This window comes from Capra hircus, chromosome 7 (assembly GCF_001704415.2).
Source record: "Capra hircus breed San Clemente chromosome 7, ASM170441v1, whole genome shotgun sequence".
Classification (NCBI taxonomy): Eukaryota; Metazoa; Chordata; class Mammalia; order Artiodactyla; family Bovidae; genus Capra; species Capra hircus.
The window spans coordinates 7,639,468-7,666,780 of NC_030814.1; positions in this window are offsets into that span (position 1 = coordinate 7,639,468).

A 27,313-nucleotide genomic window follows, 5' to 3' on the forward strand; every position below is an offset into this window, starting at 1 on the left:
CTCTTCAACCCCATAGACTGCAGCCCGCCAGACTCCTCTGTCCGTGGCGATTCTCCAGGCAAGAACACTGGAGTGGGTTGCCATGCCCTCCTCCAGGGGATCTTCCCCACCCAGGGATCGAACCCAGGTCTCCTGCATTGCAGATTCTTTACCATCTGAGCCACCAGGGAAGCCCACTAGCTATGTTTCAGATACAGCAAAAACTAAGGGAAAGTATTCTCATATTACTTCGAGACAGCAACAATTTTTTTTAAAAACTCTGTGAGTCAAGTTTTAAAAGATTATTTAAGTAGATCTCATTAATGTTTAAAATTATTTCAGTTCCCTTCAAAATTATTATACAGCCTTTCCCCACTGCCCTCAGGTTGTGATATGTGACTTCTGTTTCTTTCCTTGCTTTGTTGAACTCACATGAACATGGTGATTCATTTAGGCCCATGAAGTGTGCTTTCAAAACAAAAATTTAAGGAAGCAGCATGTGAGTTGCCGAGTCTCCTCCCTCTCTCTGAAACAATCGGTGGTGATGTTCTAGATAGGCATCCATCAGCCTGTGTCCCAGAGTAAACAGATTAGAGCAGAACGGCAGCTGACCAGGGAAGGGTGTTTTACATGAGACAGAAACGTTTTGTTGTAAACCACTTACATTTTCAGGTTGTTACCTCAGCATAATCTAACCTACCCTGTCTGATGGAAGAATGCATTGAAAAAGTCACATGAATAAGCCCAACTTTTTAATCTTTTTTCCCCTGTTGATGAGATTTTAAATAGCGTGTGTTCTTTATGGTGCTTCCAAACCAGAGGACAGATGCAATCACAAAGTCTAACAGAAATTATACCTTCACTCTAAAGACGTTTAAAATAATTCACCCAGGGAAAATTACATTAAATTGGCTATCATTTTTGTTGTTTATGCTTCTTATACTTGCAAGCAATTTCTTATGAAGCAGCTACAAAATGTTTACAAAATATCTAAGTATAAGAATAAGATGTCAGTCATCCTTAGTGTCACAAAGCACCAGAAGTCTAAAGATGACATAAAAGTCAAATAAGTGCTAAGGAGCCAACAGATTTAAATTCAGCTTTAAATTTTGGCCACTGATTAGACTCTATTTTTGAGAAGAATCCAGCTATCCAAAGTTGGGGATTATTTAGTCACTGTAGTGGAACTAAAACATCCAAAGCAAATTCAGATAAGAAAAAAAGCAAGTTTCTAATCAATCGAAATCCATTCAGAACTCAAGGTTTAATCACTTTAATATGATTATAGTAGTTCTCACTTATCTTCATGGGATATGATCCAAGATACCCACTGGGTGCCTGAAACCTCTGAGAATACCAAACCCTACATATATAGCACATTTTTTCCAACACATACATATCAATGATAAACTTTAATTTATAAATTAGGCAAAATAAGTGAAAACAAGAGGGACTAATAAAATAGAACAGTTATAACAATACTGTAATAACAGTTATGTGACTGTGATTTTTTTCTCTCTCTCAAAATATCTTATGCTACACTCACGTTTCTTGTGATACTATGAGATGACAAAACGCCTACGTGATAAGATGAAGGGAGGTGAATGACGTAGGCACTGTGATATAGCATTAGGCTACTACTAGTCTCCTTCTGACTACACATCTATTTCAGGTAATCCTGAATCATCCAGCTATAATGATGGCAGCGGCTGGATATCAGGAGCAAAAGATGTTGATGGTTGGGGATTCTGGGCAGGAAGCAGTGTGACAGCATTAAGCATTCATCACGCTATTTGGAATAGCATGTGATTTAAAATTCATGAATAGTTTATTTCTGGAATGTCCCATTTAATATTTTCAGACTGCAGTTGACTGCAGGTAACTGAGATGGCAAAAAATGAAACTTTAAGAGATGTGGAGACAACTGTACATTAATAAAGTAAAAAGTAAAGTATTAAGAGCATGCACAATTAAGTCAGATGTAAAGGGTCTCCCTACCATCCTGACCTCTTACAAACTACATGATCTGAAACAAGTTACTTATCCTATTTTCTCTTCAGTGAAATGGGACTTAGGCTACCCATAAACTTGGTGTAAATATGAAATCATGTGAAATGTAGCTATGAAAAATGAGTACAGTATTGCACACTCTCACTTTATATAGATTCATATTTTGTCTCTGTACCTACCAGTTACATTTTCATTAATAAGAAAAAGGATATACTAGGCTGGGTGATAAGAAAGGCCATGAGAAAAACAACAACAACAACAAAAAACGGAGCAATGTTGGAGAATGAAGAGTGGAGTGTGGGTCTTGTTGCAAATTTAAATAGGATGGGCAGGGAGGCCTGATGGGCAGGGGCTTCCCTGGTGGCTCAGAGGGTAAAGCGTCTGCCTGCAGTGTGGGAGACCTGAGTTTGATCCCTGGGTTGGGAAGATCCCCTGGAGAAGGAAATGGCAACCCACTCCAGCTCTCTTGCCTAGGACATTCCATGGACGGAGGCGCCTGGTAGGCTGCAGTCCATGGGGTTGCAAAGAGTCGGACACGACTGAGAGAATTCATGCAGGGAGGCCTCATTGAGAAAACCTTGGAGCAGAAATTTTAAAAGATATGAGGCAAACACAGGAATAAAATGATCTTCTAGAACAAGGGCTCAATAGGGTGCATTATTTAGCATTTGTAGGGGGCTAAATATTGATTCATGGATGGAATGAAGAACATGGGGCTCATCTAGTCTCAAAATTTTTCTTTCACAGGGGTAAGCTGCAAAAACTCTGGGCGGCCTGGAGAGAGGAAATGATATGCTCAGTTACTCTTTAATATATAATTTCCTTTCTGCAGGGAGACAGCAGAATGTAGTAAATGGGCCCAGAGAAGTACACTCTGGTGCATAAAGCCCTTTTAGGAAGACGCGCGGTGTTAGTATATTGAGGTAATATATGAAAAAGAAGCAACTGTGCAATTGTGTAGGGGAGACGCCTACTTCTCTAACACGATGAATCCCAAATCCCCCAAAGAGCACACCCGTGAGGGGAAAAGTAACAGCAAGCGTGGGTCTGAACTTCCTGAGGCAGGTTCTCCTTATCCTCCGGTGGCAGTCACATTAAATCACAGGAGTCCCAGGCTGAAATCTAAACTTTCTGTACATCAGGAGCTGAAGGAGACCAAAGGGGGTGAGTCACTAAGTGCCTCCTAATGAAGGCTCCCAAAGCCTCAGCCCACCTGACCACTCACACTTCTCTTAGTGGCTGCAACAGCCAACCACTTTGTTCCATCTACCCTATACCTTTCGCCACTTGAAAAAATAAACTGGCTGAAGGATTTGGTGACCCCTGGGTGAGACAGAAATTCACAGGCTGTATATTTGCATTCTTTCATCTTGAATATCTGGCTCAACATAACCAGGGAGAAGTCAGTTAAGGTGGTACTTCAGAGGCTAAAAGGAACAGGCAGTGTAACACTCAAAATTGATTTGCCCCCTGGGGATCTAACTCTCCTGCAATGCTCATTAAAACCTAACTTAAATTTTTAAAAGGTTTAGAAAGCCCTTTAAAAAACACTTTCCAGGATGACCTCACTCCAACTGGCTGTCCTGCTTGGTTAAGCTTACTGTGGAAGGAGTGGAATTTTCTGCTGGGTTGCAAATGACTGTATAGACAAAGAGAATAGTTAAAATGCTTTTTACTTGTGGTAAAATTGAATGAACTAGCATAGAGGTTCCAAGTCTCCCTAATTAAGCTCTGAAATGGCTTTTGCATTCTTTTTGGAAACCAGAGGGAATTCTGTTGAAATGAACAAATATTTCATATTGTTAAGTATTCATTAAAATGAGCAATAGGGAACGAGCTCAGTATCCAATAACAAGAGGAAAACTGTAAAATGGAAAAAGATAGATAAATAAATTAATAACTTAGGATTTTCATATCCTGATCAAATCATCACCTGCTGTCCTTATTTTTCTTATTATCCTTCCGGCAATTTACTCAGCTGTTCCTATAATTCTCAAGTATGAACAAAGTTAATACAGGAGTTAAAGTAGTTAACATCAGGCTAACTGTTTATTTTACTTACAGCCATTTGAATAAATGGAGAAGGAAATGGCAACCCACTCCAGTATTCTTGCCTGGAGAATTCTATGAACAGAGGAGCCTGGGGGGCTATAGTCCATGGGGTCTCAAAGAGTCAGACATGACTGAATGACTAACACACATTTGAATAAAAGATACTACATATTTCTTTTTCATTATAAGAAATTGCAAAGAATAAGAGACTTAGCACTTTCTAAAGATAAAAATGTAAATACCTATGCAACTGATATGTATATTATATAAGGAATCATTTAGTATTTTGCTATCTTTTTTGCCAGATCCAAAAGTGTTGAATTCAGTATCGTAATTCAATTTAAATTTCAGGAATTATTAATATTTGCTGCTATTAACTCACAGTGTTTTTAAAGATGCTTAAAGTAAATGAAAACAAAGCTTTGTCTAAAAGAAAATGCTATAAACAATTTGCTCTAAATAGATATTTATTTGTTATTGATCTAATTATACTCAAACATAAATTTATTTTGCAGTGTAAAACTTAGGTATAAATTGCCTTTAAATACTGAAAAATTAAACCCTAAGACATTTCTAGTATCACATCAATTGAAGTATGCAGGTCAGGAAGCAACAGTTAGAACTGGACATGGAACAACAGACTGTTTCCAAATAGGAAAAGGAATACATCAAGGTTGTATGTTGTCACCCTGCTTATTTAACTTATATGCAGAGTACATCATGAGAAATGCTGGGCTGGAGGAAGCACAAGCTAGAATCAAGATTGCGAGGAGAAATATCAATAACCTCAGATATGCAGATGACACCACTCTTATGGCAGAAAGTGAAGAGGAACTAAAGAGCCTCTTGATGAAAATGAAAGAGGAGAGTGAAAAAGTTGGCTTAAAGCTCAACATTCAGAAAACGAAGATAATGGAATCCAGTCCCATCACTTCATGGGAAATAGATGGGGAAACAGTGGAAACAGTATCAGACTTTATTTTTCTGGGCTCCAAAATCACTGTAGATGGTGATTGCAGCCATGAAATTAAAAGACGCTTACTCCTTGGAAGAAAAGTTATGACCAACATAGACAGCTTATTAAAAAGCAGAGATACTCCACTGTCAACAAAGGTCTGTCTAGCAAAGCTATGGTTTATCCAGTGGTCATGTATAGATGTGAGAGTTGGACTATAAAGAAAGCTGAGTACCAAAGAATTGTTGCTTTTGAATTCTGGTGTTGGAGAAGATTCTTGAGAGTCCCTTGGACTGCAAGAATATCCAACCAGTCCATCCTAAAGGAGATCAGTCCTGGGTGTTCATTGGAAGGACTGATGTTGAAGCTGAAACTCCAATACTTTGGCTACCTGATGCGAAGAGCTGACTCATTTGAAAAGATCCTGATGCTGGGAGATTGAGGGCAGAAGAAGAAGGGGACAACAGAGGATGAGATGGTTGGATGGCATCACCGACTCAATGGACATGGGTTTGGGTGGACTCTGGGAGTTGGTGATGGACAGGGAGGCCTGGTGTGCTGCAATTCATGGGGTCGCAGAGAGTCAGACATGACTAGCGACTGATCTGAACTGATACACTGCATTTCCTTATCAAGCACAATACACACACACATTCACACATACACTTTGCATGGGTGTGATCATTAAAAAAATAAACCATGGTACAATGGTATTGCATAAGAAACAATTCAATTCAAATTTAACTTCCAGACAGATATCGAATTTCTCAACTGCTTATATTTTGTCTTAACTTTGAGAACAATAGTGATAAGAGGCAAAGATTATCTGTAATGATGCCCTCTTGATAAGGCAGCACCTGGAAGACTTTCTCACTTCTATTGGATAGCAAATAAATATGTCAATGGACTAAAATTCTGGCAAGATGGAAAGATATGCTAAACTTTGCTGTCTCTGAAATAAGGAAGTTAAAGACAAGTTCATACAAAATAAAAATCATGTTTAATAAGCATTGTTTACTCTCAATGAAAATTGAGACTTCCTATTTACACCTGATCATATGTTCCAGGACCAAAATCAACTAAGGTGTGTTAGTCGCTCAGTCATGTCCAACCCTTTTTTTTTAAATATAAATTTATTTTTTTTAATTGGAGGTTGAACAGTCTTTTGGACTGAGACAACCCAGAGGGATGTCTGACTTTTTGCAATCCCATGGATTGTACCTCTGTCCATGGAATTCTCAAGGCAAGAATAATGGAGTGGGTTGCCATTGCCTTCTCCAGGGAAAATCACCCAAACGCAAACTAAAGCAACCTCTTTGAGATGAAACATTCTCACTTGGTATGCACCGTACTCTTAGCATTCTACTTTTTCCATAATTTTCTATATTCTGTTTAACCAATTTTGTTTCCAGGAGTCTTAGTAACACCTAGCAGCAGTCATTAACTAACCAATAATTTAAAAGTCAGGAGGCTAAAGGAAGCTTTTTCTTTTAAGGATACAATTATCAAGAAGAGGAATAGGCAGAAAGACTGACACAAATTGTGAAAGCTGTATATACAACAAAGGACACAGTTTTGAAAATTTCTGCCATGACCCCTGTTGGAAGCAAAACCACATCCAGTTCCATTCTCTCAGAGTATGCAGGAGATAAACACCTTTGTCGGATGAAGCGGCTTTTCCAGCAGGAAGTGTTTGAGCTGTGACTAAACTATATTCTTAGCAATTTTCTCTTGGTCGTCTATTTTAAAGACGCACAACATATCACCTCCAGAAAGAAAAGACCTGTTTCAAGTCCTCATACAATTAAGCAAAAAAGACCTGTATAAACTGGCTTCAAAACCATGATAATTGTTTCTCTAGCTCTTTTTCCTCTAGAGGTACATAGACTAAGGAGCAATTTATTTATTTATTTATTTATTTATTTTTTTAATTTTAAAATCTTTAATTCTTACATGCGTTCCCAAACATGAACCCCCCTCCCACCTCCCTCCCCACAACATCTCTCTGGGTCATCCCCATGCACCTGCCCCAAGCAAGCTGCACCCTACGTCAGACATGGACTGGCGATTCAATTCTTACATGACAGTATATATGTTAGAATTCCCATTCTCCCAAATCATCCCACCCTCTCCCTCTCCCTCTGAGTCCAAAAGTCCGTTATACACATCTGTGTCTTTTTTCCTGTCTTGCATACAGGGTCGTCATTGCCATCTTCCTAAATTCCATATATATGTGTTAGTATACTGTATTGGTGTTTTTCTTTCTGGCTTACTTCACTCTGTATAATTGGCTCCAGTTTCATCCATCTCATCAGAACTGATTCAAATGAATTCTTTTTAACGGCTGAGTAATACTCCATTGTGTATATGTACCACAGCTTTCTTATCCATTCATCTGCTGATGGACATCTAGGTTGTTTCCATGTCCTGGCTATTATAAACAGTGCTGCGATGAACATTGGGGTACATGTGTCTCTTTCAATTCTGGTTTCCTCCGTGTGTATGCCCAGAAGTGGGATTGCTGGGTCATAAGGTAGTTCTATTTGCAATTTTTTAAGGAATCTCCACACTGTTCTCCATAGTGGCTGTACTAGTTTGCATTCCCACCAACAGTGTAGGAGGGTTCCCTTTTCTCCACACCCTCTCCAGCATTTATTGCTTGCAGATTTTTGGATCGCAGCCATTCTGACTGGTGTGAAGTGGTACCTCATTGTGGTTTTGATTTGCATTTCTCTAATAATGAGTGATGTTGAGCATCTTTTCATGTGTTTGTTAGCCATCCGTATGTCTTCTTTGGAGAAATGTCTATTTAGTTCTTTGGCCCATTTTTTGATTGGGTCGTTTATTTTTCTGGAATTGAGCTGCAGAAGTTGCTTGTATATTTTTGAGATTAGTTGTTTGTCAGTTGTTTCATTTGCTATTATTTTCTCCCATTCAGAAGGCTGTCTTTTCACCTTGCTTATATTTTCCTTTGTTGTACAGAAGCTTTTAATTTTAATTAGATCCCATTTGTTTATTTTTGCTTTTATTTCCAGAATTCTGGGAGGTGGATCATAGAGGATCCTGCTGTGATTTATGTCTGAGAGTGTTTTGCCTATGTTCTCCTCTAGGAGTTTTATAGTTTCTGATCTTACATTTAGATCTTTAATCCATTTTGAGTTTATTTTTGTGTGCGGTGTTAGAAAGTGATCTAGTTTCATTCTTTTACAAGTGGTTGACCAGTTTTCCCAGCACCACTTGTTAAAGAGATTGTCTTTACTCCATTGTATATTCTTGCCTCCTTTGTCAAAGATAAGGTGTCCATATGTGTGTGGATTTATCTCTGGGCTTTCTATTTTGTTCCATTTAATTCCAACATTTTTTAACTTCTTGACAAATAGAGAATACTTGAACGTGAGCAGTATTTGTCTAACCCAGATATATAATGCTGAAATGTGTTCAATCAGAAGACAGATCCAGAAACCTGCAATAAAAAAGAGGATCTGACCGCCAGACAGCCCTATAACAATATAAATACCCTTTTAGCGTTGTCCTTTGTCCCATGAGTTAGGGCACTAATTTTATATGCGAGTTATGTTGCAGGGACTCTTTCTGGATGGCGACTAAGGACTCCCAATATTTGCTGGGTCAGTGAGAAGAGTGTCAGCACTATTGTTGCCACACTCAGAGAAAATTAATGTATGGAAATTAGAGAAGTTGGTTTGTCTGAGTACTAGGTTAGCATGCCAATGGACGAAAAAAAGAATGACCTTCAAATAGAATGGGAAGGGTTTTAACAAGGACAGCAAGGCAGTGGGAACAAGGAAATTATTCACAATTATTTGCAATTCACAAAAAGCAAATATTAAAAGGAAATTATTTTTAAATAGAAATACAAAGGAAACTTCTATAATCCAGTTTTAGCTTTCCTCTTGTTATAAGGAAGCACAAATACTGGTTCTCATCATATCATTTGTTAATGATCACAGTCAATTATATCTGAAAAAAATGTTACTGAAATACCTTTGAACCCTATATTTTATTCATCTTTTTCTTATAATATATCATTGATAGAGTTCTAAACTTTCTAAATTAAGGTTAATGATACTCTATTGTTGATTACTTTTGCTTCCTGTTTTAGGAATGACCCACAAATAAGATGTCAATTAAACCATAAAAGAGAATTTTAAAGACACAACACAACTATTTCCATATGATACGTCAGAGAAATGTAAATACCACACAAGTAATTCACTTTCTGTCATGTTTTACGTGGTATTCATCCACAGCACAGAAAACACGCAATGTGACATAGACAAATAAAACCATATACAAAAGTCCTTATAGAGAATTAAAATGCATCATGAAAATGTGGTATCTCAACATAAGGCATAACTGGGTGCTAATGTGCATTTTAAAGCCAGAGTGGAGCTATTTTACTAGTTCTACTTGAAGGAGTAACTGGCAGTCATAGAATGGCTTGCCTTATCTTGCATTTCAAAACACGTCACAGACAGTAACTGGGAAATGACACTAAATATCAAAATTTGCCACTGCAAGTTGTATTTTTATCCTCTACTTAAGAATCAAAGGATTGTGAGGGAAAGAATGAGGGATGGATAGTCTGAAATTCGACATGAAATAAAGAAAACAAGGTCATTCTAAGTTACCATAGGAGGCCTGATTCCTAGGCTTGATTTTCTTTACACTTGAAGAATAAATGCTCCATTATTAAATATCTGTACCTCTGTTAACATCTGTGAATATTCTTTCTTTTTAGTTTAAAAGTATCATCACTGGTATAATCCCCTCTGGGGGCCAGGACAGTTGGCTTACTTGGAAATTTTCAATTAAGCATCTTAATTGGACCTACAAGGGCACTGGAATTTAGAATATGAAAGTGATGAACCATCTGGGAATAAAAATCTCAAAATAACATTTTACATAATTATTATCCATATTTCATTCTGAAAGTTACATTCAGGATCCTACTGCACCAATCTGCATGGTTTACTCAAACATGCTTTAGAGGTTGCCTACAAGGCTCTTTATTCTTTAAAGTGTCAGTTGAGGGTTTTCCATCCCCCTGGAGATAACTGATGCCAATCCAATGTCCTTAAAAAAATGCACAAGAAACAATCCCCCTTTTTTGTACATGAGGTCATGGGTGAATCTAAATGCCATAAGCTGCTTTCCCCATTGATCAATTAAGGTGTTGTACTTGACCCACTGAAAAATATATATGCACAAAGTTAACTTTCCAACAGAATTTACATAATACATACATTGTTATATTTTAATTCTCTCTCCTTTTAATATTCTGTGTCAATGACATTGCTGAACAGTCTGCTTCAGAGCAAACACTGGTTGAAGTATTTGTCAGACTAATGCACATTAGTTGAGAGATTTCTGTCCATATGCTTAGGTATTTATGCATTATTGCACAAATGTATTTTTTACAACTTATTATGCTCTACTTTTTCACCAAAATTAACAAAATATGAATGTTTAACATAGTAAGTTCTAATTCATATTTTCTAGTCTGATAAAAAAATCATAATTTAAAGTCCTTTAAATTTCCATTATTTCTTATTTTATTCTTTACACTGATAAAAAAAAAAGCAGCACAAATATAAAGTGGGTAATAAAATTCTTATTGTTCTTAAGTCCCTGGCTACATGCAAAAATTAAACTGACAAAAGCTGGTTGACAGAAGAAAACTGTCCAAATGTCTTTAATATAAGTTCTATGTGATGTGGGAACCTGCATAAAGACAGGAAGGCTTAAGAACATATATGAGTATTTTTATGCTAGGTTTGAGGAAGAACAGAGTCATGGAGAAATATGATACATGATGGAGTATAAGGCAAGTGTACTCAACTGAGGAAACCTGTTAGGATTTTTCTCAGTATCTCTTTTTCTTTGACCAAGGGTGCTCCATTCCTCCAAGAATAAGGAAGAAACATCTCCCATGAAGGCTTTCTAAGATGTTTCAGAGGACAAGGGTGGGAGAAAGGTCCAAATGACCTTCCTGCTTTTGCTATTAATATTTTCATAAACTCCTTCCGCTTAAAATATTCAATATGCCAAGGTAGCACATTTTGAGGGTTGGTGGTGGTTTAGTCGCTAAGTTGTGTCCTACTCTTGTGACTACGTGGACTGTAGGCTGCAAAGCTCCTCTGTCCATTGGATTCTCCAGGCAAGAATATTGGACTGGGTTGCCATTTCCTCTCCAAGGGATCTTCCCAACCCAAGAATTGACCCTGGGGTCTCCTGCATTGCAGGCAGATTCTTTACCAACTGAGTTATGAAGGAAGCCTCATATTTGGGGGGTATGTGTGCTGAACTCCATTACAGATCACAACTCAGATTATAACTGCATAAGATTCATTTCAATGTTGTTGTTCAGTGGCTCAGCTGAGTCTGACTCTTGGAGACCCCATGGACTGCAGCACACCAGGCGTCCCTGTCCATCACCAACTTCCAGAGTTTACTCAAACTCATGTCCATTGAGTCAGTGATGCCATCCAACCATCTCATCCTCTGTCGTCCCCTTCTCCTCCTGCCCCCAATCCCTCCCAGCATTAGGGTCATTCCTAATGAGTCGGCTCTTCCCATCAGGTGGCAAAAGTACTGAAGTATTATCTTTAACACCAGTCCTTCCAATAAGCACAATTGACTTCCTTTAGAAGTGACTGTTTGGATCTCCTTGCAGTCCAAGGGACTGTCAAGAGTCTTCTCCAACACCACAGTTCAAAAGCATCAAATCTTCAGTGTTCAGTCTTCTTTATGGTCCAACACTCATATCCCTACATGACCAAAGGAAAAACCATAGCCCTGACTAGACGGACCTTTGTTGGCAAAGTAATGTCTCTGCTTTGTAATATACTGTCTAAGTTTGTCATAACTTTACTTCCAAGGAGCAAGTGTCTTTAAATTTCACGGCTACAGTAACCATCTGCAGTGATTTTGGAGCCCAAGAAAATAAAGTCTGACACTGTTTCCATTTTTCCCCCATCTGTTTGGCATGAAATGATGGGACTGGACACAATGATCTTAGTTTTTGATCTTGAGTTTTAAGCCAGCTTTATCACTCTCCTCTTTCACTTTCATCAGGAGTATCTTTATTCCTCTTCACTTACTGCCTTAGGGTGGTGTCATCTGCATATCTGAGGTTACTGATATTCCTCCCCACAATCTTGATTACAGCTTATGCTTTATCCAGCCCCACATTTTGCATTCTGCATATAAGTTAAGCAGAGTGACAATATACAGCCTTGAGGTACTCCTTTCCGAATTTTGCGCCAGTCCATTTTTTCATGACAGTTCTAACTGTTGCTTCTTGACTTGCATACGGGTTTGGCAGGAGGCAGGTAAGGTGGTCTGGTATCCCCATCTCTTTAAGAATTTTCCACAGTGTGTTGTGATCCACACACTCAATAGCTTTAGAGTAGTCAATGAAGCAGAAGCCGATATTCTTCTGGAATTCTCTTGTTTTTTCTATGATCCAATGGATGTTGACAATTTGATCTCTTGTTCTTCTGCCTTTTATAAATCCATCTTGAACATCTGGGAGTTATTGGTTCACGTTCTGTTGAAGCCTAGCTTGGAGAACTTTGAGCATCACTTAGCTAGCATGTGAAATGAGTGCAATTGTGTGGTACTTTGAACATTCTCTGGCATTGCCCTCCTTTGGGAGTGGAATGGAAAATGATCTTTTACAGTCCTGTGGCCACTGCTGAGTTTTCCAAATTTGCTGGCATATTCAGTGAAGCACTTTAACAGCATTATCTTTTAGGATTTGAAATAATTCAGCTGGAATTCCATCACTTCCACTAGCTTTGTTCATAGTGATGTATCCTAAGACTCCATGATGTCTGGCTCTAGATGAGTGACCACACATTGTGGTTATTTGAGTCATTAGGAGCTTTTTTGTATAGTTCTTCTCTGTGTATTTTTACTATCTCTTCTTAATATCTTCTGCTTCTATTAGGTCCATACCGTTTCTGTCCTTTATTGATCCCATCTTTGCATGAAACGTTCCCTTGGTATCTCTAATTTTCTTGAAGAGATCTCTAGTCTTTCCCATTCCATTGTTTTCCTCTATGTTTTTCCATTGTTCACTTAAGGCTTTCTTATCTCTCCTTACTATTCGTTGGAACTCTGAAATTAGATGGGTATTCTCTCCTTTTCTCCTTTGCCTTTCCGTTCTCTCTTTTCTCAGCTATTTGTAAGGCCTCCTCAGACAACCATTTTGCCTTTTCAATTTCTCTTTCTTGGGGATGGTTTTGATCACTACCTCCTGTAGAATGTTACAAATCCATCCACAGTTCTTCAGGCACTCTGTCTATCAGAGCTAATCCCTTGAATCTCTCTCTCACTTTCACTGTATAATCATAAGGGATTTGATTAGGTCACACCTGAATAACCTAGTGGTTTCTCCTACTTTTTAATTTAAGTCTGAATTTTGCAATAAGGAGTTCATGATCTGGGCCACAGTCAGCTCCTGGTCTTTTTGTTGTTGACTGTATGGAGTTTCTCCATCTTCAGCTGCAAAAAATATAATCAGTCTGATTTCAGTGTTGACCGTCTCATGATGTCCGTGTGCAGTGTCATCTCTTGCGTGGTTGGAAGAAAGTGTTTGCTGTGACCAATGTGTTCTCTTGGCAAAACTCTGTTAGTCTGTGCCTTGCTTCATTTTGCATTCCAAGGGCAAACTTGCCTGTTACTCCAGGTATGTCTTGACTTCCAACTTTTGCATTCTAGTTCCCAACGATGAAAAGGACATCTTTTTTGGTGTTAGTTCTAGAAGGTCTTGTAGGTCTTCATAGACCCATTCGATGTCAGCTTCTTCAGCAACCGTAGTTGGGGCCTAGACTTGGATTACTGTGATGTTGAATGGTTTACCTTGAAGATGAACAGAGACCATACTCTCATTTTTGAGACTGCACCCAAGCACTGTATTTCATACTCTTTTGCTGTCTATGAGGGCTAATCCTGTTCTTTGAAGGGACTGTTGCTCACGGTAGTAGACGTGATGTTCGATGGAGCTAAACTCACCCATTCCAGTGTATCCAGTCTATTTTAGCTCACTGATCCCTAAAATGTCGATGTTTGCACTTGCCATCTCCTGTTTGACCACGTCCAGCTTGTCTTGATTCGTGGACCTAACATTCCAGGTTCCTATGCAATATAGTTCTTTATAGCACTGGACTTTAATCACCACCAGACACATCCATAGCTGGCCGTTGTTTCCTCTTTTCTCAGCCTCTTCATTCCTTCTGGAGCTATTTCTCCACTCTTCTCTGTAGCATCCTGGGCACCTACCTACCTTGGGGGGTTCATCTTTCAGTGTCATATATTCTGCCGGCAGAATTTCATACAGGGTAGAATTCTAAAATCAACTATAATTTTCAGATTACTTATTCATACAAGTATGAACTAAACTGGGGCTTCCCTGGTGGCTCAGATGGTAAAGAATCTGCCTGCATTGTGGGAGACCCACGTTCAATCCCTGAGTTGGAAAGATGCCCTGGAGAAGGTAGGGCAACCCACTCCAGTATTCTTGCCTGGAGAATCCCATGGACAGAGGAGCCAAGTGGGCTACAGTTCATGGGGTGCCAAAGAGTCAGACACAACTGACTATCTAACACACATACACACACACACAAACACACAAGTTATTTTCTAATCAGGTTATTTTAGAGTGAAAATGGGTGCAAATGTGTGCTCGGTTGCTCAGCCGAGTTGGAATCTTTGTGACCCTATGGACTGTAGCCCACCAGGCTCCTCTGTCCATGGGATTTCTCAGGCAAGAATACTGGAGTGGGTTGCCATTTCCTTCTCCAGGGATTTTCCCAACCCAGAAATCAAACTCATGTCCCCTGCAGCTTCTACACTGGCAGGTGGATTCTTTACCAATGCATCACCTGGAAAGTCAGTTAGCAAACTTGTAAATCAAGAAGGAAATATCATCAATCTGGCATAAGCAAAATGTTGTGAAGCAAAATATCTCATTCATATGTACAGAAACATTTCAAATGGGATCAGCTTTTCAAGGGAACTTGTGAAATGAGAAAAACTAGAAAGTGACAAAGTAATGCTTTTTCCAGCTTTTAGGATTCATGGCAGAGACACAAACTTAGGACTCTGTGTAAAATGATATAAATGATACTATCTCTCAGGACTTGGTAAATAACCTCATAATATATTCTCATTTTGAAACTATTTTAAGGTAAGAAGGAAATCTTCAATTGTTTCAACCTTTCATTTTTGCAGTTTTATGGGTAACTCTGAGGAATAACCATGACGGTATGATCACTCACCTAGAGCCAGACATCCTGGAATGCTAAGTCAAGTGGACTTTAGCAATCATCACTATGAACAAAGCTCATGGAGGTGATAGAATCCCAGTTGAGCTATTTCAAATCCTAAAAGATGATTCTGTGAAAATTTTGCAGCCAATATAATAGCAAATTTTGATAACTCAGCAGTGGCCACAGGACTGGAAAAATCCTTTCATTCTAATCACTAAGAAAGGCAATGCCAAAGAATGTTCAACTACCGCAGAACTGCTCTTATCTCACATGCCAGCAAAGTAATGTTCAAAATTCTCCAAGAAAGTCTTCAACAGTAGGTGAAGAGTGAAATTCCAGATGTTCAAGTTGGATTTAGAAAAGGCAGAGGAACCAGAGATCAAACTGCCAACATCTGCTGGATCATCAAAAATGTAAAGAAGTTCCAGAAAAGCATCTACTTTTGCTTCATTGACTACTCTAAAGTTTTGAATGTGTGATCACAACAAACTATGGAAAATTCTGAAAGAGATGAGCATACCAGAATACCTGACCTGCCTGCTGAGAAATCTGTATGCAGGTCAAGAAGCAACAGTTAGAAGTGTACATGGAACAACCAACTGGTTCCAAATCGGGAAAGGAGTATGTCAAGGCTGTATATTGTCACCCTGCTTATTTATCTTATATGCAGAGTGCATCATGAGAAACGCCAGGCTGGATGAAGCACAAACTGGAATCAAGATTGCTGGGAGAAATATCAATAACCTCAGATATGCAGATGACACCACCTTATGGTTGAAAGCGAATAACTATTGATGAAAGTGAAAGAGGAGAGTGAAAAAGCTGGCTTAAAACTCAACATTTAGAAAACTAAGGTCATGGCATCTGGTCCCATCAGTTCATGGCAAATAGAGACAGTGGAAACAGTGGCAGACTTTACTTTGGGGGACTCCAAAATCACTGCAGATGCTGACTACAGCCATGAAATTAAAAGACGCTTGCTCCTTGAAAGAAAACCTATTACCAACCTAGAAAGCTTATTAAAAAGCAGAGACATTACTTTACCAGCAAAGGTCCCTATAGTCAAAGCTATGGTTTTTCCAGTAGTCGTGTAAGTGAGTGTTGGACTATAAAGAAAGCTGAGCACCGAAGAACTGATGCTTTTGAACTGTGGTGTTGGAGAAGACTCTTGAGAAGCTGTAAGGAGTTCCAACCAGTCCATGATGTATGACAAAACCAATACAATATTGTAAAGTAATTAACCTCCAATTAAAATAAATAAGTTTATATTAAAAATAAATAAATAAATGATATCAGTACTGACTATTCATTGGAAGGACTGATGATGAAGCTGAAGCTCCAATAATTTGGCCATGTGATGCCAAGAACCAACTCATTGGAAAAGACCCTGATGCTGGGAAAGATTGAAGGCAGGAGGAGAAGGGGATGGCAGAAGATGAGATGGCTGGATGACATCACCGACTCAATGGACATGAGTTTGAGTAAACTCCAGGAACTGGTGATGGACAGGGAAGCCTGGCATGCTGCAGTCCACGGGTCACAAAGAGTCAGACACAACTGAGCCACAGAACTGAACTGAACTGAGGGATACATGAAATCATCATAAACACTTTGATTCCATAATTTTCTAATTGTTCATTCACAGACATTATGTACAGATAATGGAAGATGATTTTCAGAGAATCATAACTGTCATAATGTAAATTAATTAATAATTATGTTTTACTTTAAACAATACTTCTTTTTGATGAGAAGGAATCAGAATTAGTAGAAGAGCATCAGTATGTCACAAAATAAGTAACAAAGTTCAGCTCAGTTCAAACCAGCAGGAGAGTCTGCAGTTCCACACCTCTCAAACTGTCCCCTCTAGTTACAAACACTGGAGACTCATGGTGGAAAAGTGAAACTAGAGCAAAACTAGGTTTAGAAGTACTCTGCTTCACTATACTCGATTGCAATCATATAAATCTAGTTCTCACAAGCAGATGCTACATATTTATGACTCTAACCCTATAAATTCACAATTATTTCCTTCTGGCTATCCTAAGCTGTAATATGACTTTTGACAATTAATATATTTTAGACGTCTTACTTTGAACAGTTAATTTTAAGAGCAATTATTTCTAAAGGAAATACATCCAATAACCACTAGGGCATGCTTTTCTCAAAGCATATATTTATGCTTGCTTGAAGGAAATCAGTCATGCATTACCAAAAAAAGTTAGCTCTCCTGTTATGCCTGATGCTATTCCCATTTGTGGCAGTTTCTAGCTTTTATGTTTATATCACCTTTTTTTAAAGTCAGGGATTCCCTTTTTTGGGAAGTTCATCTTCTTTTATCTATAGGAAAATACTCACAGTGCACATTTGGTTTAACTAAATCTAATCAATTTTAAAAGAAATACATGGTGTTTCTTCGCAACAAGTTCCATGTCCTAAGCACCAATGAAAATACAAGTAAGTATCAATATTTTCCAAGTCATAAAAACACAAGTGTGTCTTGTGAAAGATAAAGCATAGAGATAGTGCAGTATTCTATATTTCCTAAACATATTCCAGCCTGACTATCAAAGTGGGTACTTCAGGGTACATCCTGACTATAATTTAATCAATTTTGGTAAATGAGTACCACTTACAATAAATCTTTTCATATTTTGCTCTCTCTGTTCTGAAGGATTTCTGCAATCTTTTTATTTAGTGTCAATGCCTTTTGAAAATTAATCTTCCCACTATAGTCTCACTCTTAAAGACACAGTGATGCTTTGCAGGATTCTTTGTGAAAGAAAGCATAAGCTAATTCAAATATACGAATTGGCAGCTCATTACATAGAACCATAAGCATTTGAAATGTTTTGGCTTATTTCTATGTAGTAACTAATTTCGTATGTTGTTATACATCACACAACTTTTTCAAGTTATTGAAGGAATTGTTATTAGGTTGGTTCAAACATAATTGTGGTTTGGGACTGTGAATTTTAAATCAGTATAACTTGGCTCAAACACATCTTTATTAACCAAAATAGGAACCATTACAGTCAAGAAAGTTTTGCCAATGAGAAATAAGTTTGTTTATTCCTGTAGTGTAAAAATCTGTGCTTCAGGATTCAACCAACCCTTGGAAAGTATTTTCTTCCTCCTGCTGGTTGGGGAAGCCTTTTTCCTGCAAAAAGTTGTCAAGATACTTGATGACATGGTACTCAGTTGGTGAGAGGTCAGGTGAATACTGAGGTTGAGACAAAACCCGGTAGCCCAATTCACTCAACTTTTGAAGCACTGGTTTTGCAATATGTGGTTGGGTGTTGTCATGGAGAAGAACTGAGCCCTTTCGGTTGACCAGTGCTGGCTGCAAGCATTGCAATTTTCCGTGCATCTCATCGATTTGCTGAGCACGCTTCTCAGATGTCACAGTTTTGCCAGGAGTCAGAACGCTGTAGTGAATTAGACCGACAGCAGACCACCAGACAGTGGCCGTGACTTTTCTCGGTGCAAGTTAGGCTTTGGGAAGTGCTTTAGAGCTTCTTCTTGGTCCAGTCACTGAGCTGGTCATCACCAGTTATTTAAAATCTACTTGTCCTCACATGTCACAATCCAATAGAAAAATGGTTTGTTGTTGTTGTGTAGAATAAGAGGAGACACTTCAAAATGATGTTTTTTTTTTTAAATTTTCAATCAGTTCATGAGACACACACTTATTGAGCCTTTTTACCTTTCCAGTTTGCTTCAAAAATGCCCAGTGACTGTAGAATGATCAGCGCTGAGTTCTTCAGCAACGTCTCCTGTAGTTCTAAAAAGGTCAGCTTCAATGATGGCTCTCAGTTGGTCATTATCCACTTCCGATGGCTCGCCACTGTGATCCTCATCTTCAAGGCTTTCCTCCTTTCCAAAACTCCTTGAACCACCTCTGCACTACACATCCATTAGCAGTTCCTGGGCCAAATGCTTTGTGGATGTTGTGAGTTGTCTCCGCTGCTTTACAACCCACTCTGAACTCAAGTAAGAAAATCCTTCAGGTTTGCTATTTGTCTAACACCATTTCCCTAGCCTAAAATAAATATAAAATACATGCAAGTAATAAGCCATTAGCAAAAAAAAAAACAAAAACCACAAACATGAAGTGTTAAATGTACATTAAAATGATGCATAACATAACCACATTTATTAAGAATGTATTCCAATATCAAGTGGCAAAGTTCAACAATGCAAAGCTGCAATTACCTTTGCATCAAACTAATATTAATTATTCTTCTAGTTTTAATTTCTTTAAAATTTCAATATATAAGAAGAGATCAAAAGTATAATAAACCTGTATATCTCTATGACAAATTGTCAACTATTTTAAATCTATGGCCAATCTGACATATTCTATACTCTTATTTGTGTGTCCCATCCAATAATATTTTAAAGAAAAACCTAGATATCATGTAATTTTAAAAATTATTTTTCTTGTGTAAGAATCTAAATAAAATCCACACGTTACTACTGGCCAATAATTGTTTAAGTCTCTCTTTCTTTATTTTAAAGAAAGTGCTGTTATTGGAGGCTTAACTTTACAAAACCTCTGACTTTTTAAAAAAAATTACTTTGTTGAGGTATGACTGAATATAAAAAGTGGTACATATTTAATGCATACAACTTGAATTTGGAGATAAGTATATACCAGTGAAATCATCACTACAATTAATGTCACAAACATATCTCTCACCATCAAAAGTTTCCTCCTACCCTATTTACTTACATTTATTTACTTGTGTGTTATAAGAACACAAGATATATTCTCTTAGCAGATTTTTAATATAATACTCTTATAAACAAAACAGAACCACTAACTACAGATTCTATGTTGTACAGGGTATCTCATTAATTTATTCATTTTGTATAACTGAAACTTGGTACCTTTTACTTTCTTCGTCCCCTCCTACTTCCAGACCCTGGCAACAACTAATCTTATGTGAGCTGTTGCATGAGCTTGCTTACATGAGTTTGACTACTTAAGACTCCTCATGTAAGTAGTGTCATATTCTGTTTGTCCCTCTGGTTGATTTCACTGAGGATAATGTTCTCAAGGTTCATCTATCTTTTTGCAAATGGCAGAATTTCCTGTCATATTTTTAAGGCCAAATAATATTTCATTGTATGTATATACTATATTATCTTTATCTGTTCACCAAAGTATAGACATTTAGACAGTTTTCACCTCTTGGCTATTGCGAACAATGCTGCAATGAACACAAGGGTGTGCATTTTAATGTTCCTAAATCTACAGGCTTCCCCTCCTCTCACATGCTCATTCTTCCTCTCTTCCTTGCAATTCATTTGTTAAAAAACAACAACAACAACAACTAGATTTCTTGTGCTCATTCTGGCAGCATAAATACTAAAAGAAATGGTTTCTTCTACCTTCCACTTTCCCACAGCCTGGATTTTGCTGACAGGATGCCTGTGTCTCCTTAATATTTTCTCTAGACTCCTTATTTCCTATAAATTCGAAACTGGATTGAGAGGATTAATCAAACACATGTTTAATATTTTTGGCAAGAATACTCCATCAGTGCTATTGTGAAGGATTCCTTAATAGTATAAATATTTACATTTTGACAGCAGTAGAGTTGAGGTTAAAAGGATGGACTCTGGAGACCAAATACATGGAAACTAATCCTGATTTTGTCTCACTGTGGTGGTGAAAGCTTGGGCAAATCAAATTAATCAGCTCCTCACTTCCTCCACCTGTGACATGGAAACAGCAAATATACCTGACAAGATTTCTGTGAAGATTAGGTAAATAAGTTCTGATTAAGCACTTCAAATAATTTTTTATATCAATACTCAGGAAGTATTAAATATAAAAATAACTATTATTACCAAATACTGAACTTAATTAAAGAGAAACAAGTAGATAATATTTGTAAAAACTTTAGTCCATGTAGCACCTAGACACCCTCTTCCAACAACACAAGAGACGACTCTACACATGGTCATCGCCAGATGGTCAATACCAAATTCAGATTTATTAGTCTCTGCAGCCGAAGATGGAGAAGCTCTAATACAGGCAGCAAAAACAAGACCAGGAAAGGACTGTGGCTCAGATCATGAACTGATTATTTCCAAATTCAGACTTAAATTGAAGAAAGTGGAGAAAATCACTGGTCCATTCAGTTCAGTTCAGTTCAGTCACTCAGTCGTGTCCAACTCTTTGCAACCCCATGAATTGCAGCTTGCCAGGCCTCCCTGTCCATCACCAACTCCTGGAGTTCACTCAGCAGGTATGACCTAAATCAAATCCCTTAGGATTATACAGTGGAAGTGACAGATTCAAGGTATTGGACCTGGTGGACAGAGTACTTGAAGAACTAAGGATGGAGGTTTTAACATTGTGCAGGAAGTGGTGATCAAAACCATCCCCAAGAAAAAGAAATGGAAAAAGGCAAAATGGCTGCTGAAGAGGTCTTACAAATAGCTGAGAAAAGAAGAGAAGCAAAAGGCAAAGGAGGAAAGTAAAGAATACCCGTCTAAAGCAGAGTTCCAAAGAATAGCAGGGGAGATAAGAAAGCGTCCCTAAGTGAAAAATGCAAAGAAATAGAGGAAAACAATAGAATGGGAAAGACTAGAGAGCTCTTAAGGAAATTAGAGATACCAAGGGAACATATTATGCAAAGATGGTAGCAATAAAGGAGAGAAATGGTATGGACCTAACAGAAACAGAAGATATTAAAAAGAGGTGGCAAGAATACACAGAACTATATTTTAAAAAGACCTTAATGACCCAGATAACCATGATGATGTGGTCAGTCACTTAGAGCCTGACATCTTAGAGTGGGAAGTCTAGTTGAACCTTAGCAAACAACGCTAGTGGAGGTCATAGAATTCCAGGTGAGCCATTTCAGATCTTAAAGATAATGCTGTTAAATGGCTGCACTCAATACGCCAGCAAATTTGGAAAACTCTGCAGTGGCAACAGGGCCATAAAAAGTCAGTTTTCATTCCAATCCCAAAGAAAGGCAATGCCAAAGAATGTTCAAACTACCACAAAATTGCACTCATTTCACATGCTAGCAAAGCAATGCTCACAATTCTCCAAGTTAGGATTCAACAATACATGAACTGAGAACTTCCAGATGTTCAAGCTGGATTTAGAAAAGGCAGAGGAGCCAAAGATCAAATTGCCAACATCACATATCATAGAAACAGAAAAAGAATTCCAGAAAAATATCTACTTCTGCTTCATTGACTACACAAAAGCCTTTGACGGTGTGGATCACAACAAACTGTGGAAAATTCTTCAAAAGATGGGAATACCAGACCACCTGACCACCTGAGGCTTTTGAACTGCCTCCTGAAAAACGTGTATGCAGGTCAGGAAACAACACTTAGAACTCTCATGGAACAACAGACTGGTTCCAAATTGTGAAAGAAGTATATCAAGGCTATATATTGTCACTATGCTTATTTAACTCATATGCAGAGTACATCATGAGAAATGCTGGGCTTGATGAAGCATAAGCTGGAATCAAGACTGCTGGGAGAAATATCAATAACCTCAGATATGCAGATAACACCATCCTTATGGCAGAAAGTGAAGACAAACTAAGGAGCCTCTTGATGAAAGAGAAAGAGGAGAGTGAAAAAGTTGGCTTAAAACTCAAGATCAAGAACTAAGATCATGGCATCCAGTCCCATCACTTCATGGCAAATAGATGGAGGAAAATGGAAACAATGACAAGACTTTATTTTCTTGGGCTCCAAAATCACTGCAGATGGTGAGTGCAGGCATGAAATTAAAAGACGCTTACTCCTTGGAAGGAAAGTTATTACAAACATAGACAGCCTTAAAAAGCAGAGACACTACTTTGCTGATAATGGTCCATATAGTCAAAGCTATGATTTTTCCAGTAGTCATGTATGGATGTGATAGTTGGACTATAAAGAAAGCTGAGCGCCAAAGAATTGAGGCTTTTGAACTGTGGTGTTGGAGAAGACTCTTGAGAGTCCCTTGAACTGCAAGGGGATCCAACCAGTCCATCCTATAGGAGATCAGTCCTGATTATTCATTGAAAAGACTGATGCTGAAGGTGAAGCTCCAAAACTTTGGTCACCTGATGTTAAGTGCCGATTCATCAGAGAAGATTCTGATGTTGTGAAAAACTGAAGGCAGGAGGAGAAGGGGACAAAAGAAAATGAGATCACAAACTCAATGGACATGAGTTTGAGCAAGCTCCAGGAGATGGTGAAGTACAGGGAAGCCTGGCGTGCTGCAGTCCAAGGGGTCACAAAGAGTCAGACATGACTGAGTGACTGAACAACAAAGCAGCTAAATTGACAAGGACATTTGGTTCTAGATGAGTGATCACACCATTGTGATTATCTGGTTCATGAAGATCTTTTTGTATAGTTCTTCTATGTACTCTTGTGAACGCTTCTTAATATCTTCTGCTTCTGTTAGGTCTAAACCATTTCTGTCCTTTATCATGCCCATCTTTGCATGAAATAGTCCCTTGGTATCTCTAATTTTCTTGAAGAGAACTCTAGTCTTTCCCATTCTATTGGTTTTCTCTATTTCTTTGCATTGATCACTGAGGAAGGCTTTCTTATTTGTCCTTGTTATTCTTTGGAACTCTGCATTCAAATGGATGTATCTTTCCTTTTCTCCTTTATATTTTGCATCTTTTATTTTCTCAGCTATTTGTTAGGCCTCCTCAGACAACCACTTTGCCTTTATGCGTTTCTTTTTCTTAGGGATGGTCTCGATCATTCACAGTCCTTCAGGTGCTCTATCAGATCTAATCCCTTTAATCTATTTGTCACTTCCACTGTATAACTGCAAGGGATTTGATTTAGGTCACACCTGAATGGCCTAGTGGTTTTCCCTACTTTCTTCAATTCAAGTCTGAATTTGGCAATAAAGAGTTCATGATCTCAGCCAGAGTCAGCTCCAAGTCTTGTTTTTACTGACTGTATGCAGCTTTTCCATCTTTGGCTGCAAAGAATATAATCAATCTGCTTCCAATGTTGGCCATCTGCTGATGCCCATGTGTAGAGTCTTCTCTTGTGTTTTTGGAAGAGGGTGTTTGCTATGACCAGTGCACTTCATTCGATACTCCAAGGCCAAATTTGCCTGTTACTCCAGGTATTTCATGACTTTTTACTTTCACTTTCCAATCCCCTATAATGAAAAGGGCATCTTTTTTAGGTGTTAGTTTTAGAACGTCATATAAGTCTTCACGGAACAGTTCAACTTCAGCTTCTACAGCATTACTGTTTGGGGCATAGACTTGGATTACTGTGATATTGAATGGTTTGCCTTGGAAACAAACAGAGATCATTCTGTCATTTTTGAGATTGCATGCAAGTACTGCATTTCAGACTCCTTTGTTGACTATGATGACTACTCCATTTCTTCTAAGGGATTCTTGCTGCCAGTAGTAAATGTAATGGTCATCTGAGTTAAATTCACCCGTTACATTCCATTTTAGTTCACTGATTCCTAAAATGTTGATGCTCACTCTTGCCATCTCCTGTTTGGCTACTTCCAATTTGCTTTGATTCATGGACCTAATATTCCAGGTTCCTATGCAATATTGCTCTTTACACCATCAGAATCTACTTCAGTCTCTACTTATACCCACAACTGGGTGTTGTCTCTGGAGTTATTTCTCCACTGATCTTCAGTAGCATATTGGGCACCTACTAACCTGGCGAGTTCATCTTTAAGTCCTATCTTTTTGCCTTTTCATGCTATTCACAGGGTTCATAAAGCAAGAATAATGAAATGGTTTTCCATTCCTTTCTCCAGTGGACCACATTTTGTCAGAACTCTCCACCATGACCCATCCATCATGGGTGGCCTTACATGGCATGGTTCAAAGTTTCATTGAGTTAGACAAGGCTGTGGTCACTGTGATCAGTTTGGTGAGTTTTCTGTGATTGTGGTTTTCATTCTGCCTGCCCTCTGATGGAGAAAGATAAGAGGCTTATGGAAGCTTCCTGATGGAGAGACTGACTGAGTGGGAAACTGAGTCTTGTTCTGATGAGCAGGACCATGCTCAGTAAATCTTTAATCCAATTTTCTCTTGGTGGCCAGGCTGTGTTCCCTCTCTGTTGTTTGATCTGAGGACAAACTATGGTATGGTGGAGGTAATGAAGATAATGGCGACCTCCTCCAAAAAGTCCCAAGCTGTACTGCTGCACTCAGTGCCCCCAACTCTGCAGCAGGCCACTGCTGACCTGTGCCTCCCCTTGAAGCTCCTGGACACTCACGGGCAAGTCTGGGTCAGTCTCTTGTGGGATCACACTCCTTTCTCCTGGGTCCTGGTGTGCATAACCTTTTGTTTGTGCCTTCAAAGAGTCTGTTTTCCCAGTCTTGGATAAGTTCTGGTGGCTCTATGGTGAGATTAATGGCAGCCTCCTGGAAAGTGAAGTCAAATGGGCCTTAGGAAGCATCACTACACACAAAGCTAGTGGAGGTGATGGAATTCCAGTTGAACTATTTCAAATCCTAAAAGATGATGCTGTGAAAATGCTGCACTCAATATGCCAGCAAATTTTGATAACTCAGGAGTGGCCACAGGACTGGAAAAGGTCAATTTTCATTCAAATCCCAAAGACAGGCAATGCCAAAGAATGCTGAAACTACTGCACAACTGCACTCATCTCACATGCTAATAAAGTAATGCTCAAAGTTCTCCAAGCCAGGCTTCAATGATACATGAACTGTGAACTTCCAGATGTTCAAGGTGGATTTAGAAAAGTCAGAGGAACCAGAAATCTAATTGCCAACATCTGTTAGATCATTGAAAAAGCAAGAGAGCTCCAGGAAAACATGTACTTCTGATTTATTGACTACACTAAAGCCTTTGACTATGTGGATCACAACAGTGGAAAATTCTGAAAGAGATGGGCATACCAGACCACCTGACCTGCCTCCTGAGAAACCTGTACACAGGTCAAGAAACAACAGTTAGAATGGGACATAAAACAGCAGACTGGTTTTTAATTGGGAAAGGAGTATGTCAAGGCTGCATATTGTTATCCTGCTTATTTAACTTACATGCAGAGTACATCATGAGAAATACTGGGCTGGGTGAAGCACAAGCTGGAATCAAGATTGCCAGGAGAAATATCAATAACCTCAGATAAGCAGATGACACCACCCTTATTGGCATAAAGAGAAGAAGAACTAAACAGCCTCTTGATGAAAATGAAAGAGGAGAGTGAAAAAGTTTGCTTAAAACTCAACATTCAGAGAACTAAAATCATGGCATCTGGTCCCATCACTTCATGGCAAATAGACAGGGAAACAATGGAAACAGTGAGAGACTTTATTTGGGGGGCCTCCAAAGTCACCAAAGATGGTGATTGAAGCCACAAAATTAAAAGACCCTTGCTCTTTGGAAGAAAAGCTGTAAGCAACCTATAGAGCATATTAAAAAGCAGAGATATTACTTTGCCAAGAAAGGCCTGTCTAGTCAAAGCTGTAGTGTTTCCAGTAGTCATGTATGAATGTGAGAGTTGGACTATAAAGAAAGCTGAGCCCCAAAGAATTTATGCTTTTGAACTGTGGTGTTGGAGAAGACTCTTCAGGATCCCCTTGGACAGCAAGGAGATCATACCTGTCCATCGTAAAGGAAATCAGTCCTGAATATTCATTGGAAGAACTGATGCTGAAACTGAAACTCCAATCTCTGGCCACCTGATGCAAAGAAGTGACTCATAGGAAAAGATCCTGATGCTGGGAAAGATTGAATACAGGAGGAGAAGGGGATGACAGAGGATGAGATGATTGGATGGCATCACCGACTCAATGGACATGAGTTTGAGTAAGCTCTGGGAGTTGGTGATGGACAGGGAAGCCTGGCGTGCTGCAGTCCACGGGGTTGCAAAGAGTCAGACACAACTGAGCTATTCTACTAAAACTGACAAATGTTAGGGACAGCCTTTCAATATCTAGTGTAAGATTTGAAATGTGAATATACTGAAATATCCAAATGTTACAGGGATCTGGTGAAGAAAGATACAGCCTTTTACTGGT